The sequence below is a fragment of the Saccostrea cucullata genome, unplaced genomic scaffold, assembly GCF_032062105.1.
Source record: "Saccostrea cucullata isolate Sc308-1 unplaced genomic scaffold, CSIRO_AGI_Scuc_v1 ctg3250, whole genome shotgun sequence".
Lineage (NCBI taxonomy): Eukaryota > Metazoa > Mollusca > Bivalvia > Ostreida > Ostreidae > Saccostrea > Saccostrea cuccullata.
This window is the reverse complement of record NW_026933214.1, coordinates 21,136-39,046: the sequence shown is the minus strand read 5'-3', so window position 1 is coordinate 39,046 and position 17,911 is coordinate 21,136. Positions and strand designations below refer to the sequence as shown.

At 33.6% G+C, this 17,911-nt stretch overlaps 1 protein-coding gene across 2 annotated transcripts in view; it reads left to right on the top strand.

Annotated features, from left to right (window-relative positions):
• Window positions 1–3,636: 3,636 nt before the first annotated feature.
• LOC134237678 (orexin receptor type 2-like) overlaps window positions 3,637–17,911 on the top strand; it is a 29,693-nt gene continuing 15,418 nt past the window's right edge. The window contains exon 1 of one of the 2 annotated variants that reach the window (XM_062719814.1): window positions 3,637–3,924. The gene's annotated coding sequence lies outside the window, so the exon portion shown is untranslated. Of the gene's footprint in view, window positions 3,925–17,791; window positions 17,881–17,911 lie in introns of those variants that run through there. The other variant, XM_062719815.1, reaches the window with a different exon arrangement.

Genomic DNA, 17,911 nt, shown 5'->3' with positions numbered 1-17,911 from the left:
TAAATTACACGAGGGCTCCCATGGCAATTTCAATACTCGTCGCCCACTGACGTCAACCACAAAGAAAGCCGCACGAGATTTACATGCATATTTCGCCTCCTTAGCGTCAGACAAAGAGGCAAATGCGCACGAGATTTGCATGAATATTAGGCCTTCTTAGCTCCTGACCTATCGACCTGCCTAATTTACATGCCGGCAGAATTATTAAGAAATCAATTCCTCTAACTTTCAAAGAGTTATCACAGAGAGAAAAATTAGAAATGGAACTAATATATTTCAGTTAGGAATGTCAACGAGTACCCGGTTAACCGGGTACTCGATCGAACGCCTGAATATCGAATGCTAAAATCGATATTCGGTTACTCGGATGTATATTTTTGAATATTTCTGAGCTTATTCATTAATGCATTACACAATCTGTTTTAAAATGTAAAATGCTCATTGCACTTGTACATGCAGTAATTAGGGTTTCCTACGCCTCTAAATGACGGTTATCCTGTGGCAGTGTTTATACCTGTCAGTAATTATCGTGACCAAGCACCTGCTACCTGGTTTTTCTCACCTTCGGCCGTCTTCTACCCTTATTTTTGGTTTGCTTTAATTATTTGTTTTCACTGAACATCGTTTCAGGTCTATTATGTTTAAATAAACTAGTGCTAATTGTAACGGGGACCGTTACAGATGTTCCCCAAACGCTCCCCAAATCTCTTTTTGTGCCATATTACCTGTAAGCTTCATTAAATAAGACAAACTCTATGTTTTTGAGGCTTTAATATTTACCTGGAAGTGTACGAAGTTCATTCAAATTTTAGCATTGCATGCGTGCGCATGCGAATGCCTGTGCGTAATGACCATATCATTTTGTCTACACAATCCATATATTTTAATAAACTAAAAATTAAAGTATTTAATCCAAAAGTAATAAAAATACGCTCATTCAAGTGTATTTTTGATTTTGTTCATTTCACGTGCACGCACGTGCATACATGAGCACGGTGACCATACCTTCTTGTAGAAGATCATTACATCTATCTATGTTCTAAATCCCTTCCCATATGGTTGAAAACCAAGGGCGTTATACCTGTTAAAAGTTTCAGCCAATTAGTTTGCAGCGCACGTACACGCACGTGCGCATGTGCATGGTGACCATACCTTTCTTGTAGTAGTCCATTATATCTATCTATGTTCCAAATCCCATCCTGTTTGGTTGGAAACCAAGGGAGTTATAGCTGTTTAAAGTTTCAGCCAATCAGATTGCAGCGCACGTACATGCACGTGTATCCATGTGCATGGTGACCATACCTTCTTGTAGTAGTTCATTATATCTATCTATATTTCAAATCCCATCGTCTTTGGTTGAAATCCAAATGAGTTATAGCTATTTAAAGTTTAAGCCAATCAGATTGCAGCGCACGTGCATGCACGTGTTTTCATGATAATTGCTATATATCATATTGTAGGATATCCTAATGTATGGCTATAATCAAAATTTCAAAGCATTTCGTCAAAAGACAAAAAAGATATTGAGATTTTTGTTTCAGCCAATCAGAGTGCAGCGCACGTGCATGCGCGTGAGATCTTGCTATTTTGACCATGTCATATTGTCTATACTTCTAATGTATTCTTATATTATGAGTTCTAAAGCATTTCATCAAAAATTTAAAAAGTTACATCTATATCAATGTAATCGGTCATTTATCATGTTGCACGTGCGCGCTCTTGCAAGCACGTGCGCGCAAAATGACCTTCGTTCCGCAAATCTACATTACATGTCTACTGACCCTAAAAACATTTCACCTTAGTCTGATGTGTAGTTTACAAGATCACTCGCGGACAAAATTTTCCCAGGAAGAAAAATAAGAATAATAATAATAAAAAACAGAGTAAAAACAATATGTTCCCCAACTTCGTTTGGGGAACATAATTAGATAACTTTGTCAGTTCTCCGAGAAGCCGTAAATTTCCGGGAAAAGTGACAGATGATATTACACGTGTGATTGTTGATATAGTTGTGTTTGATTACATGCCAATACAAATGGTTGACGGCAAAGGTTTAAAAAAAACATGTCCATCGTTGCACCAAACTACAAAATACCGTCCCGTAATACTATAAAATCTAGGAGCGAAAAAGTGTACGAAAATCGTAAATCCGCTTTGTGAGGAGAACTTGATCAAGTTCCAGTTGATACTGTACGTATACCCGACGTCAAACGCAACAAAGAATTACATTACAATTAAGGAGCAGATTATTCTTTTATAAACAAAAACACTGTGAACCAATTATGATTTTATTTCTTGTGTTTACCAGATAAATAAATTAAACTTAAAAGAATGTTAAATTTAATTTCGTCGGACACGAAGTGCCCATCATTGCTACAACAGAAATATATTTACAGGTAAACCTCCTATCAGAGCATGTGGTTTTATTTCTACAAGAGTTTACAATATTTTACAGTCATCAATTTACTTCTTAATTCATATTTATTTACATTTTTACCGAGTACCCGGGTACTGGATCGGAAAAACGTCCGAGTAACCGAGTATTAAAAATTGACCGATTTGACATACCTATAAATTTCAATTTATATTTATTTCTTTTAAGAACCGATTCATAATTAAATTAACCATATAACTGTAGTCGTCGGTTACAATGAAATATATTGGTACTGACAAATGTGGGGCAGTAAATGTAATAGCGGGGCAAATCTGTTAATCATTTTTCAGGATGATCAAAGTTTGGAATTTTATTTGTTTACAAAGCAGGATATCAGTCAATATAAATATCATGTTTATAACATTTAAAAGAAATCTAATGAATTGATCACTCAACGAGCTCAACCGGACATGACTTTCCGGGACAAATCGACTTATATGGCTCAATTAATAAAATGTCCCACCGGCTATACATAAAAGCGAAAAGACATAAAATTGTTATTACCAGTTGATAAATATTCTCATGCAATGCGGTTACATCTATCACTTCAAGAAGTTGTGTTACACTGTACAGAATTCATAAATGATTCATTAAAAGTTCGATATAAAATGTTCTCCTATTTACTAAAGTAGGATTTGGATACCGAAATGAAAAATAATGCAGAAAGTAACTAGTAGTTGTTTTTTTTTAAATTTAGTCATGTGTGTATTCTCGCGGTTTTAGTTTTCAAAACAAACAGGATAACCGGTTTGACAGGAAATAAAAACCAAAAAAAATATATAAAGATTTTATTAAATAAAATATATAACTTTAAAAAATTTCATTATAAACAAATTTATCTTTCTGTGATACGAAACCCTATACTTTTTAATCAAATTAACTACCTAAACAAGGACTAATTCATTTGAAGTACGACAAATTATCTAAAACTGAGTAAACTGCAGCTTCTACATAGCTGCTGTTTCCTTTGCAAATTTTGTCGACTTTTAAAGACTATTGATATTTTACGGTCAAAATAACATTCTCTGAAATTCAGCTACAGCAACCTCGACTTAAGAACGCGGTTCATTAGTATCTTAACACTGTCCACATATCTTCCGATTGGAAGATTAAGAAATGCGTTATCACCTCTTGGCAAAACCTATTTGTCGAGGTCTAAGCAAACTCAAGTCAGAGTGAAATCTTTCCTCGATCAGCAACTAGCTAATTGGTACTCCCTCGTAGCGTAAACAAATTTATCGACGATATATCGATTTCATCAATTCAATTTTATTGGCTAAGTACGTTGATTCAAAGGTATATGTAGAAAATATCGTGAAGCACATCTGTGCTTTGCTTTCAAGCTGGGAGCTTCTTGTACCTCAGTCGGTGACGGTCAGAACTTAATTCCCCAATTACCTGTAAAACAGCATTTTGTGAAATGGTATATTAAAAGAATCGCTGTAGTTATCTTTAAGGAACTGTTTCGTTCTATAATCAAATTATTGCAGGTAAGTAATTTTTTCATTTCTTAAAGATTTTTTGTAATTAAATTAAATTAATTATAATTAACATCTTTACAGTCCGATCCGTTTCCTAAGTTTCTGTATAAACTTGTACCACTTTGCATGCTTAATATAAAGGTATAGCCTTAAAACAAGCGAAAAGTTGAATTAAGTCACCAGATGTTCTGTGAAGTGATAACAGAGAACCCTTAACGTAAAGATATGTTATCTATAAATAGATCAAGTGATATTAAGAAATTACTTCAACTATTATGATAAAGTGAGGAACACCTTTATAGTTATCGTAACAACTGTCAAGCAGCAGTTTTGGATTTCCTTTAAAAAGAAAAATGCGAGGTATTTTTATAAAAACAATTTCAAGGCTAAAAGTGATAAAATATTCTACCTTTATGCGGAAACTGTGTGGGAGGTATCGGTTGTTACTTAATTTTTTTTCCGTTTTTTTTCCAAAGATATATTAAATGATGAATCCAAGTTCACCATTTTAACTGGTGTCTCAATCAATGAATAGAAAGTTATACATTTTTGGCTTTTAAATGTCAGACTGAAATATTCTTGAAAATAAATAGTGCAGTGGTCGTTCATCTTCGTCATCCACCACTGTGTAAGAGAAAAATGAAATCGACTTTTATTGTGCAAATGCCATTTTAAAGCTATAAACATTGATAGGTTAATTCATATTTGCATCGTTTGAAACGAAAATGAGACAGATACTTATGCGCTATTGCCGTATGGAAATTAATACATTCAAGCTTAGAAAGTTCACTCTTTTATTACAACACAATGTAGTCTGATGTTCTAGCATTGCTGTTATGAGTGCCTTTTATACCTTCGTCTAACGTACACACCGCACAAGTATTTCAAGTATGGAATCTACATGTAATTATATGCTTTAAAGTGAAAAAAAATCTATTTTCAGTTAACCTCCTTCTACAGCATTAAATAAAGATTTTTTTTAATTTCTCTACTAAATTATTAAAACCAAGCTTGGATTGGTGATAATTGTGCAGAAAAGTTTACACTATGGTATTCTATAATTACCTATTATTAATATCAAGTTTTACCTTCTCCGGGGAACTCAGCTAGTAAAACTGCTTTGAACAGTATTTGCATTGTAAATCTAATGTAATTTAAAGCCGTAAGTACATCAATGAGTGACAATTTATTCCGAAGCATGTTTCATTAATCTATACAGAAAAGATCACTTTTTGATTTCTATTGATGTAAATTTAATTGGCAAGACAAAAAGTTAGAAATTGCCGTTCAATCAAATGACAGTATGCACAGCTGAAAAAAAAAATTCGACTTCATTAATGATTATCTCTTGAATTATTTTTGTTCAGTCTTGATAAACAGATCACTAGTGTTTTAAAGGACTCCATATTTGGACTGCCTGGATTTAAATATTTCTTGCGATAAACATATTCATGCTCTAATTCATTTTAAACAATTCAAATCTGGAACAGCGCAAACACAGTCTCGCAAAACATCATAGGCGGGATCAGGTGCCATGGAATAGTAAACTTCCCCTGCAAACGGGCACACCCCTATTAGCTGCAGAACTGTAGCTCTCCGAATAAAAAATATAATTGATAGACCGGAGAGCTACAGTGCCACCACCCATTGAAAAAACTGTATAATTATTGCGCACAACTGGATGAATTCTTCCAAATTCTTACCTTAACAGCAAAAGATTTAGATTTAAAAAAATTTCTTATTCTTCTATCAACTACTTCGTAGTTGACATCTACACGAAGCGCGTTGGGCCGAATTATCCTACAAACCAAAATGGCAGTAAAAACAGACGAAAATTTCGATGATCTCGATTTCAGGGCCAGGAGGGCTATAAACAACAACTATAAGGTATGTTTTGTTGTGGAGACTGAAAGATTATGCTAGGAATACACGGTTAGAAATATTTTGAGATTATAGTTTCAAAAACATGGAGAAATAAATCGATAAACAGCGCACTTTTTTTTTGCGCAATAAATATACATTTTTTTTAATGGGTAGCACTGTAGCTCTCCAGTCTGTCAAATTATTTTTTTCGGAGAGCTACAGATCTGCAGCTAACTCACCATCTGATCCTCATCATGATCGGTTAACGGAAAAATCCGTCAAAATTTCAGTGTGTATAAATATGATTGCCTATCAGTTACATATATAGTATGAAAAAAAAACGTCATGCAGTGAGCATTTTACCTAATGATAGATTGTATTTGCTGATAAGGTCATTGTATCGATACATTATAAGCTATAATCTTCTTCATGTCATAGTTACTCTCACTTATGATTGATTAGTAAGTTTACATCACAAGTGATTAAGAAAAATATTAAAAATTTATATGCAAAGTATTTTAGTGTGCATGTTAATGCAGACCATGTATCGGAATCGCAATTGAATACACATGTACAGTAGATTGGCAAATATTCATGATGGTTTTAATTTCGCTATGTTCGCGATATATTAATTTTCCGCGAAATTAAACCCATCGTAAATTTTATTATTTGTTTAAAATACATACCGGGTTTGTACAAGTAATCCCTTTTCTTCACTTCCCAGTAAAATTGGCTATAATAACACTGTAAAAACAAGATGTGTTTGTTAAACACTGATGCCCCCGTATGGCAACATAGCGAAGATTAAACTTTTCTTGATGCAAATTTAATTAATTGGTACCAAAAGTAGGGTATTCTCACTGGAAAACAATTGTGAAATTTGAAAGTAGGCCAATAGTAGAGTTTTTTCAATAAGTACAAAAATCACCAAGGTCAAGATCAAAAGGTCAAGGTAATTGGTATACAATGAAAGGTCTTGCCACATATAATACTTATGTAGAGTATGGAAGCCCTAACCCTATCCGTTCAGAAGTTATGGCCAAGGCTAATTTTTTTAAAAGTAGTTCAAACTCCAAGGTCAAGGTCAAAGGGTCAAAGTTCTTGTTATCAAATGAAAGGTCTTGTCACAAGAAAAAAATATGTAAAGTATGAAAGCACTAGCCCTAATCCTTTAAATGTTATAATCAATTTTTGCTTTTTTAAAGTAGGTCAAACTCATAGGTCAAGGTCAAAGGGTCAAAGTTCTTAGTATCCAATAGAGGGTCTTCTCACATGGATTAAATATTTGAAGTATGAATGCCCTATCCCTTTCCATTCAAAAGTTATGGCCAAGGTTAAAGTTTTTCACAAGTGCGGAAATCTACAAGGTCAAAAGGTCAAGGTTGTTGGTATCCAATGAAAGGTCTTTTAACAAAGAATATATATGTGAAGTATAAATGTCCTGGTATCTACTGTTCGAAAGATATGGCCAAAGTAAAAGTTTAAAATTTTCATGTAAAAGTGGGTCAAACTCCAAGGTCAAGGTCAAAAGGTCAAATTTTGTGGTACCCAAAGAAAGGTCTTGTCACAAGAAATACACGTGAAATATGAAAGTCATGGTGCCACCTAATCAAAAGTTATGGGCAAGGTTAATGTTTTTGCGGACAAACAAACAGACAGACAGAGAGACAGACACAGAGACAGACAGACGGACACGCCAAAAAACTATATACCCCCGAAATTTTGTTTACGGGGGCATAATTAAGCTTAACGCCCACCTCAAGATTTATAACCAGAAGTCTCTGTTCAGACTGAAGCTCTACTGGTTTGTACTTTTTACTTTTTTAGTAACCACGGCAACACCATTCACCTTAATCAAAAACCGATATGCAGAATTATGTACCTTAGAAAAGTCTACTTGTGTACCAAGTTAAATTGAAATCAGATCAAAACTGTAGTGCACATAGCATTTTAAAAGAATTTCACAGAAATTTCTATTTTAAGTAACAACCGCAACACCGTTCATCTAAATCAAAAACCGATTCACAGAATTATGTATCTTAGTGTAGTCTACTTGTGTGCCAAGTTATACTCAAATCAGACCATAGCTGTAGGAGGAGTAGCATTTTGAAAGAATTTCAAAGAATTTTCTATTTTTAGTTACCACGGCAACACTGTTCATCGAAATCAAAAACCGATACACAGGATTATGTATCTTAGTGTAGTCTACTTGTTTGCCAAGTTATATTGAAATCAGACCAAGACTGTAGGAGGAGTAGCATTTTGAAAGAATTTCACAGAAATTTCTATTTTTAGTAACCACAGCAACAACGTTCATCGAAATCAAAAACCGATAAACAGGATTATGTATCTTCGTGTAGTCTACTTGTGTGCCAAGTTATATTGAAATCAGACCAAAACTGTAGGAGAAGTAGCATTTTGAAAGAATTTCACAGAAATTTCTATTTTTAGTAACCACGGAAACACCGTTCATCGAAATCAAAAACAGATACACAGAATTATGTATCATAGTGCAGTCTACTTGTGTGCCAAGTTATATTGAAATCAGACCAAAACTGTAGGAGGAGTAGCATTTTGAAAAATTGTTTACGGACAGACAGACAGACGGACGCCGGACGCATTACTATCGCATAAGATCCTCTGGTCTCTGACCAGTAGAGCTAAAAATGAAATGATATGATATCCATAGAGTTCGATATCAGGACGGAGACAAATATTTTTGCTACATAGAATGTCCGTCGATGACAATGTCTGTGTAATGTCCCGTGTACCTCTCTGGCCTATACCCTTACTGAACCCTATACCCTTACTGTTGATACCACTTATTGAATTCAAAGTTTTTTTTTATTGAAGCATGTAGAAATTAATTCTCAAGTATAGTATTTTTTGTCTGTGTAACAATTGATGTGCAAGTTTCCTCAAGATTTGATTGTGGGGGGGGGGGGGGGGGGGGGGGGGGGGGGGAGGGAGGGGGCAATGTTCATATTGAAGTTTTGTACAAGAACAGGGTGTTCAATGTCTAACAAAACTTGTGATAAGCTGCATGTAAGTGTATGTAGTACATGTATACGATGAAGGTACATATGTAACGTAATCTTGAAATAGAATTTTTGATTATTTTTCACAAAAAATTTAGGGAAGGTTTAATTTTCGCTGCATTCTTGGTATGAATTCGGAAGCCACAAAGCACCTTCGCCACGAAAGGAAAAATTTCAGATTAACAATACAACACTTCTTTCAACCACTAATCAAATACATACATAAGAATCAATTTTTTAATAGACCAAGAAATACTGCGCCTCCACCCCCTCCCCCACCCCAACACCCAAATTTTAAAATAATTTATTTTTAGTTTAGGAAATCCCTTACAATTTCTTGAGAAAACTAGAGGTACTGTGAGCAATGAGCTCACTAAATGATACCCCCCGCCTGCCTTATGAATATAATGGGAGTGTCCATGTTTTGCTCTGAAAAATCCAAAATATACGTCAGATCAAAAAGTAAAATAGGAGATGCACAATGGCAATATGTAATAAAGATTCTGTGAAAGTTTCATTAAACTTCCTTCAGTGGTATGAGAGGAGTTGCGGATAAGAGATGGATACCCCAAAGCGTAACAGATGGACGGACATACCGATTACTATATACCCTCCCGCTTTTCAAGCAGGGGGTATAATAAATGACTGCATGCAATTTTTATGCCTTAATAATTGCATGTATCAATTTTGTATCCTTCTTTCTCAATTGAAATATTTTTTGTTCATAGATCTTAATTTTTAAAACTATTTTTCATAAAATTGTTCAAGGGAACTCGGATAAAAGAAATGAAAACAAGTTAATTATGTAAATCCTTTTATTTGAAAGAACATAATGCATGGGAAAAAACATGAGTTGAATCACATTTCGCTCCCCCCTATAGCTAGTCTTTGAAAGTGAGTGAAAAATATAAAAGTTTGTTTTATGACTAAATGCTACAGAAATGACATATAATGTGACTTTTCTGATAAAAAGTTCTGTGAAAAACAGAATAACTGTCAAATAAATCGTTTTCAGAATATGATTCATTGCAGAAATGCAATTAAGGATTCGCTTTCCTTAAAATACCTAATAGTTATTCAGAAAAAAAACAAAGGTTTATAATATGAAATCAAAATAGGGCAATTTTGAGCCATTGTCCTTAAATCATTGACAAAAGTACGAATCCCCATAAAATAAATAGCAAGATGTCCTCAACAAAATACATGTTAAAATATTGAACAAGCATAATCGGCGATCGGAAGGGTCTTTTAATTTCATACCAAAACTGTTTTGATCTAAAATGCATCACTTTACCTGCATGGATGAATATTCTATCAGCAACTCGATCTACGAGTATTTCAAATAAATGATAAAATTGGACAAATACCATTATATAAAGCATTTAGAATTTTCAACTGTTAAATTAAAAGGTGACGAATTTACTTCAGCCAACTATTAAGATATCATAATTATTATGATATGATTGATCAATTTCATGATCTTAATAAATTGGTTGGGATTCAATATGATTGTAATGAAAACAAATACTGCGTAATTTTTACCTGCACGTTAGAATACGATCAGAATTTATTTTATCTACTTCTGAATCAAAATAGATCGGAAAATTTCAAATAGATACGACAGATACATGCAATATTTGTTCTATTCGTCTTCAACTTTTGATAGGTGTACATAACATGCTGACACATAGAAATTTGGAGAAGGCTGTCCCTCCCTACATTTTTTTTACTTGATTTTTACTTTTCAACCACTATGAAAACGTCACATTTATTTCTTCTACATTGTACTTAAGGTCATACGCAACGTACATATGTAGTTTGAACTTAATTGGGTTCTTCCCTGGATTGAAGAGCTCCACTAAACGAAGGCCCTGTGTGCAATATTTTTCATGTCTATATATGGATTTGTAAACCTCTTCTAAAACAATTTTTGATGAAAAAAATCTTGAGTTTATGTTTTGTAATTTTTGTACAATACAGCCAGAAGTCTCTGTCGAGACTGAAGCTCTACTGGTTTGTACTTATAATAAAGAAAGAGAAAAGTAGCAGTTAAGATATAAAACTTTACAAAAGCAATAAATAGAATAATGACAAAAACCGATACACAGAATTATGTATCTTAGTGTAGTCTACTTGTGTGCCAAGTTATATCGAAATCAGACCAAAGCTGTAGGAGGAGTAGCATTTTGAATGTTTTTCAAAGAAATTTCCATTTTTAGTAACAACGGCAACACCGTTCTTTGAAATCAAAAACCAATATAAAGAATTATGTATCTTAGAGTAGTCTACTTGTGTGCCAAGTTATAATAAAATCAGACCAAAACTGTAGGTGGAGTAGCATTTTGAAAGTATTTTTTTTTTAATTCTATTTTTAGTAACAATGGCAACACCGTTCATCGAAATCAAAAAACGCTGAATAGAATTATGTATCTTTGTGTAGTCAACTTGTGTGCCAAGATATATTGAAATCAGATTTAAACTGTAGGAGAAATAGCATTTTGAATGATTTTCACAAATTTTTCTATTTTTAGTAACAACGGCAACATCTTTCATCGAAATCAAAAACCAATACACAGAATTATGTATCTTAATGTAATCTACTTGTGTGCCGTTATATTGAAATCAGACCAAAACTGTAGGAGGAGTAGCATTTTGAAAAATTGTTTACAGACGGACAGACAGACAGACAGACAGACGGACGACGGACACATTACTATCGCATAAGCTCTTCTGGTCTCTGACCAGTAGAGCTAAAAATGTGCAAAATTTGATATCTTTTCAAAACCCGGGTAAGGCATGCTGATTTTTGTCTAAGAACATGTAATGGTATTACATGTATAATTTTACATTTAGAATATCTTGAGAAAAGAAATATCAGTAGGTAAGATACATTGCATATGTCCTTAAAATACATACAAGTTGCTGTCCCTTAAAAAAAGGACTGCAATACGTTGACCATATGCTTGTGTTTCTTACTGAAATTCAATTAAAGAAAATTTCTAAGTTTACTGAATATTCTTGCAGGTTTATTCACATTTTCTACAAAGATCTGCTAACTTTGACTGAGAGTACTTTCATAGCAAAATTGTTAAATTTCATCTCCTGTTGACTTATAGTTTTGTCATTTTACAAAAATCGGGCTACGTTAATACATGTACAAGGGCTGGGGCTTGACATCTATTCTATATCTTTAAAGACTTTGAACTATTCGTTGTTTTTAATTCAAGTTGACAAGTTATCTAACGTTATATTCTGCAAGTTCCTCCTACTTTTTAAAATGCTGGTGCCATAGAATCAATGTTTAGTGTGTATGTAAATGTATATGTATTTAAGAGAGAAATTCGGATGTGTCAATGAATATATAAAGACGATATACAGATTTAAAATCGAGATTTGCCAATGAATGGCTTATGTTCTAATTCGATTAGGGCAAATTATTTTACGGGCAAGTTGTCTTAGGGGCAAACTCTCTAGCATTCTCGCGCATGCGTAGCCTGACATATGCCCATGACATCCGGTTTTAGCTCGCTTATATATTTTCTCAGGGTCCACGCAATTAATAATCCAAATTAAAACAACGGGTTATTGATATTGTAAACAAGAACATGATGTGCCCAGTCCACATGGATGCGCATTCAAGATTTTATCCGTAAGATGTTAAAATTCCTTCACATGAACAGTACATATACGAAATGACTAATTTGCATTAAAATTTTAGAAAGGCTATTAAGATGACATTTCAAAAACACGTCACCGTATGCACAGCAGATAAAATTTGAAATTATAATGTCTAGACTAATTTGTTTAATCAAATAAGATGACTCGCCTACATACTTAAATGAGTTTTTTTTTTTAATTCAGTATGATAATGTAGATACTTTTGATGTACAATTTCAATTACTTTACTTCTCCGTTGGGTAAATCATCGAAGTGACTGAAAAGACGACAATACTATTGTGTTTGCTAGCTAATATTATACTAGTATATGAATACTATGTATTATAAATGTGATTTCTATTTCTTTACTCTTGTATAATGTAAAAAAAAAAATAATGCTAAGAAACATTCAATCAGTCAAACATTAACATCCCCTCAGGTTGATTATCTTATTTTTCTTTCATTTTATCCCAATCACATCAATAAAATATGCACTTCTTGCAAAGCATTTCCTAAGCAACAACTATTATATTGAAATGTAGGTCAGCTTAGATGTCATCATCACTTCAGTGAATCCTTCATGCTGCTCTAATATCCCTTTCGTCTAACGACTAATTTTCTATGTTTTCCTTAAGCATTTTGTAAAAGATAATTTCAAAACCGAGACGGCTGCCACGACTTGTATCATTACTCACTACCGCCAGAGTTTCCACACGTTTTTTTCCCAACAAAAATGTGTGATCCAGTCTAGAGAAAAAGACTGTCTCTTCCAATGATTAAGAAGCACTAGATGATGAAGTGGTGTGATAAATATAATCTTTGATATTTTTTAACACGTTTTATTAATATTCTAAAATTTCATAACACACCGTTTGCATTGCATTGCAGATACACTCTGAAAGTCATCATTTCTTAAGTTCTATGGTCGATACAATGACCTTGTCAGTAAATAAAATTTATCATTGAGTCAAATGCTGACCGACTGATATTTTACTAGAAAAAGGCTTCAATGGTTATCTAACAAAAACGCTTTATATCATGATCACTATAACTGTTCAACCGTTCTCTTACATATGCAGCATTCTACCCGTATTACCTGCATATGTGATTTATATCTCTCAGTTGATTCGATAAGCAAGAGCATTCTCTATATATGAACAATTTCTAAATGAGGCATGTTATTCACAAAGAAGTTGATGAAACAAGAATATCAACGATATCTCTTAAAGTCATCATTTCGTAAGCCCTATGGTCGTTACGATGACCTTTTCAGCAATACAATTTATCTTTGAGTCAAATGCTGACTGACGTCTAATTATTACCGTTATTTCCCGATCAAGGCAAGGAGCACATGTCAGATGGGACCGATTGGCACCATCTATGGCACCTGATACCACCTCTGATGTTTAAGAAATCCTGATTTGAATTGTTTGAGTTGGCTTTTGAGCTTTGATGTCCGTTATTTCGATATTTTTTATGGACTGAATAAATATGGGCTCACTATTCACAAGCCCAATTTTAGGCTTTGATACATGAACAACATGTACTCTAATATTTTGAAAAAAAAATCCTGTGTTGAATATATTAAAAGTGATTATAAAGGTTACGCTGTACAATAAAGAACATATATCTTTTTAAAAATGCATCCCCTGCTGACCGTTGTACCCGCTATGGTCCCTGTGTATTGATCAGATTGATTATTTGTTGTTTAACGTCCCTCTCGAGACTTTTCACTCATATGGAGACGCCACAACTTGCCGGTGGTGAGCTGCAAATTTTGTCCTATACTTGGCACTTACGACTATTGAGCACTAAGGGGTCTTTTTCGTGCCAGCACTACATCCGAAGGACCGGTCTCCACAACCCACAGTGGGATTCGAACCCGCCACGTAAGGAACAACCCCTTACATATACTAACATGTATCCACTCTAAAGCATACGCTCTAACAACTGCGCGCACCTCGCGGGCGACTGTATTGATCAGGTACATATACATGGAATATTCCATAGTCAAACGCAGAAAACTTGTAAATTTTTAAAACGCTTTCCCGTTTTTCACTGTCTCCAGATTCATATGTAAAAAATGGCATTCCTGTCTATATTATTTATGATTTTTACATATTTCAATAAAACACGACTATATTCCTGTGGTTAGTAGCAAGGAGCTTTTTATAATGCAGTCAAACAAAGTTGATAACAACTTAGTACTGTAACAATGTGTAATAAAGTATTTGTGGTTATGGTTGTTAATATTTAGATCGTTTACACTGTTTTACCTTGTAGAAGAAAATTCGTTGAAAAGTAAAGTGCTTCAGAGCTTTCTTGGTTTGTTGCTTTATTCCCTAATTTAACATTATTCCATTGTGTATTTTGTCAATCTTGAAAGAAAGTTAATGAAAAGACGGTTAAATTTTACATATTCCCCGGTAGGAGGAAGTAGCTCCCAGCATTTTTCATGTTCAAAAATTTGTCTCAATAAAACATAACCATTATCAAAGCAAAAAAATTCAAAAGATAAAGCCGTATTTCCTAGGACTTTTACGATCTTTGTAGCCGAACCCGCTTTTTCCAAGTTTTAAACAAGCCACGTGACAAACATCTGATGCAAGTGAAGTCGCTTAGGCCAAACACATAAAGAGACTTTAGATATATCTTTGAATCAAGATGAATCTTTAGAAAGAAGTCTGTTTGAAATATAGCGAACCTTATATCCATTTTGAAGACTATTTTAAGGCGTACATGTATTTCCTATTGGCGTTTTCAACCTAGCTGCGAATTTTACATATTAAAACATATTCGATTTCTCTTTAATATTCTTTAATTTAGATAAATATGAAAACTGATTATTATTTAATCATGCATGCAACTGGTCTTTTAACAATCGATAGATTCTCTTGCAGATAAATAAATAACAGATTATCATGATAAATTAACCCTATTTCCGTTCGAGATATTAATCAATTCTTAATGTTGCAATTAACTAAAATTCAAAATAATTCATTTTTTCCAAGGAAAAGTATTTTCGGTGTTAATTAAATTTGCACCAAATTAACCGACGTATGACACAATTTGAATTGACTTCTAGCTGGGCTCGTTGCTCAGAAAGCAATTGTAGGTACATGTAAATATTTAAGTCGGAAGTTTACCATATACCCGTCATATTAAGTTCGTGAAACATTATTGTAGTGTATCTAATATAAACCGCTTTACAAGATACTAGCAATATAATTGCAGTTACTGTAACAATCAAAGTTAAGTAAATTTTTTTTATACCAAAACAAAACAAAAAAAAAACATCAAAAGAATGACTTTCAAATTTCCTTTTTAAAAAGGAGGGGGGTTGGGGTTGAACAGCTATAGTTATACGCGTATAGGGTATCCTATTGATCTATGATATTGTAACCTGGTTCTGTACAAAGAAATTGAAAATAAAGTATGGAGGAACCCCAGAATCATCTGTTTGCTTACCTTCCGCGGTACAAAGTTACATGTATTAATACTGACCCTGATTAATTTGAAATTTCAAAATTATTTTGAAATTAGATGTCACAATAGCCTTAATTTATATTTATTCGTATTGTAATATAATTTATACTTTATAGAAATCGGGCTTATATCTTTTGGATTATTATTTGATTCTAAACTCGAAACTTCAAGGTACAGATCTTAATGTTTAAGCAGTAAACATGTACTTCAATTGCTTATTTAATCACCATCCAACAATATCGACCAGAGAGTCGTGGTGTAGAATTATGATGACCTTAATCCTTCCTGAATCCATCCTTCCAATATAATCATCTTTAAAAAATACGGTCGCTTTATAAGAAGCACTTTATATATATAATGTTTTAATCTTTATATCGAATTCAGTAAAGAAAAAAAATTATATTTATGAGAGATTCATTTCAGAACTAAGCGATATAATATTATAATGTAGAGCAAACAAACGAAAGCAAGACACCTTAAAAAAGTAAATATTACCTAGAGATTGAAGCGTTCGCAAAGAATTGTTTCTGTGAAAAAAAATAAGGTGGATTCAAAATGGCAGAACAGTCTCAGCGGTGACATATTTCATTTTATTATACTTTCATGTTAAATACTAAAATCTGATTGGTTTAAAAGCAGTTAACAATTCGTTCTATTACCCTCAGCCTTAGCAACACACGTGGCAACGGGTAACACAACGGTAATGCCACATGCGTGGAAATTATGCGCGTACGGTTCACCGTAGAATTCTCAATACGTCAGTTGCGCGTTTGAAAGAACAGGAATAAACTTGATGTAAATAAAAGCTTGCGTCTGATGTAGCTTACTTAAAAACAACAAACGACAGACGAAACATGCTTGCAAGTGCTAGATAACGAAACTTTAGATGATAAAGAACTCTCAGAGTATCAAATAAACAATAAAGAGGTTAGTAAATCTTTTTCGAAGTAGCGGGGAGTTTGAAAGCTTTCTATAAACGTGAGCGTAAAGACAATCGACGATTTTTTTGCAGACATCTTTTAATCAAAAATGACATTCAGTATAATAAAATAAATGGTGCCTGTTTTGGAGGGTAACAGTTGAAATTGACACCCCTCGGAAAACCATTGTCAACCTCCGCTGACGCGTCGGTGACAATGGTTTTCCTTGGGGTGTCAATTTCAACTGTTACCCTCCAAAACAGGCACCATTTATAAAATATACACCGACGTATTCATATATTGGAGTATTTCTATCAAAACTGTTAAAATTAATATTTAGCATCGTATTGGAGTATTTCTATCAAAACTGTTAAAATTAATATTTAGCATCACTTGTAGACTGTCAAAGGTTGGGTCTTCATTAGTTTAGCTTAGTTACCTGCTTGTAACATATGGAAGAGAGAAATTTAAAAAAATCAATACTCCCAGGAAACAATGTCTTTTGTGGTCGGCGGAAAGAGAACATTTTACCATTTTCTATTAATAAATTTCTTGCCCAAATGCATACATATCAACAATGTTAGATCCATTAATAGACAGCGGCTTCAGAATATGTCCATTAGTTTGATTAAACGTCCAAATACTTAAGTCATATCGAGACACAGGCTACCCTAGATTGTCAGTGAAACAGAGAAACGTCGATAGAAGTAGCTGTCGACGAAAAAAAAGCTAATTTACATATTTATGAAAGTTAATCGTGCACCGACAGATGTGTGTATTCTCTCCCGAAGATAAACCCGATAAATGGGAAAGGGATGCAAGCCGGAATATCAAGTGTCACGTGTCCTAGTAACTGTCAATCATTTTATTAATCCTTTTATTCAGTAGCGCATGAATACTGTGTCATTCCACTATGATTCTCCAATACAAAATTATTTCATTTCGAGGTAGAATAATTTCAATTGATCATTCAATTTGAGAAGAGGAGCAGAAATAGTACGGTAAGTGCTTATATGCAGTGATTTCTGTTCC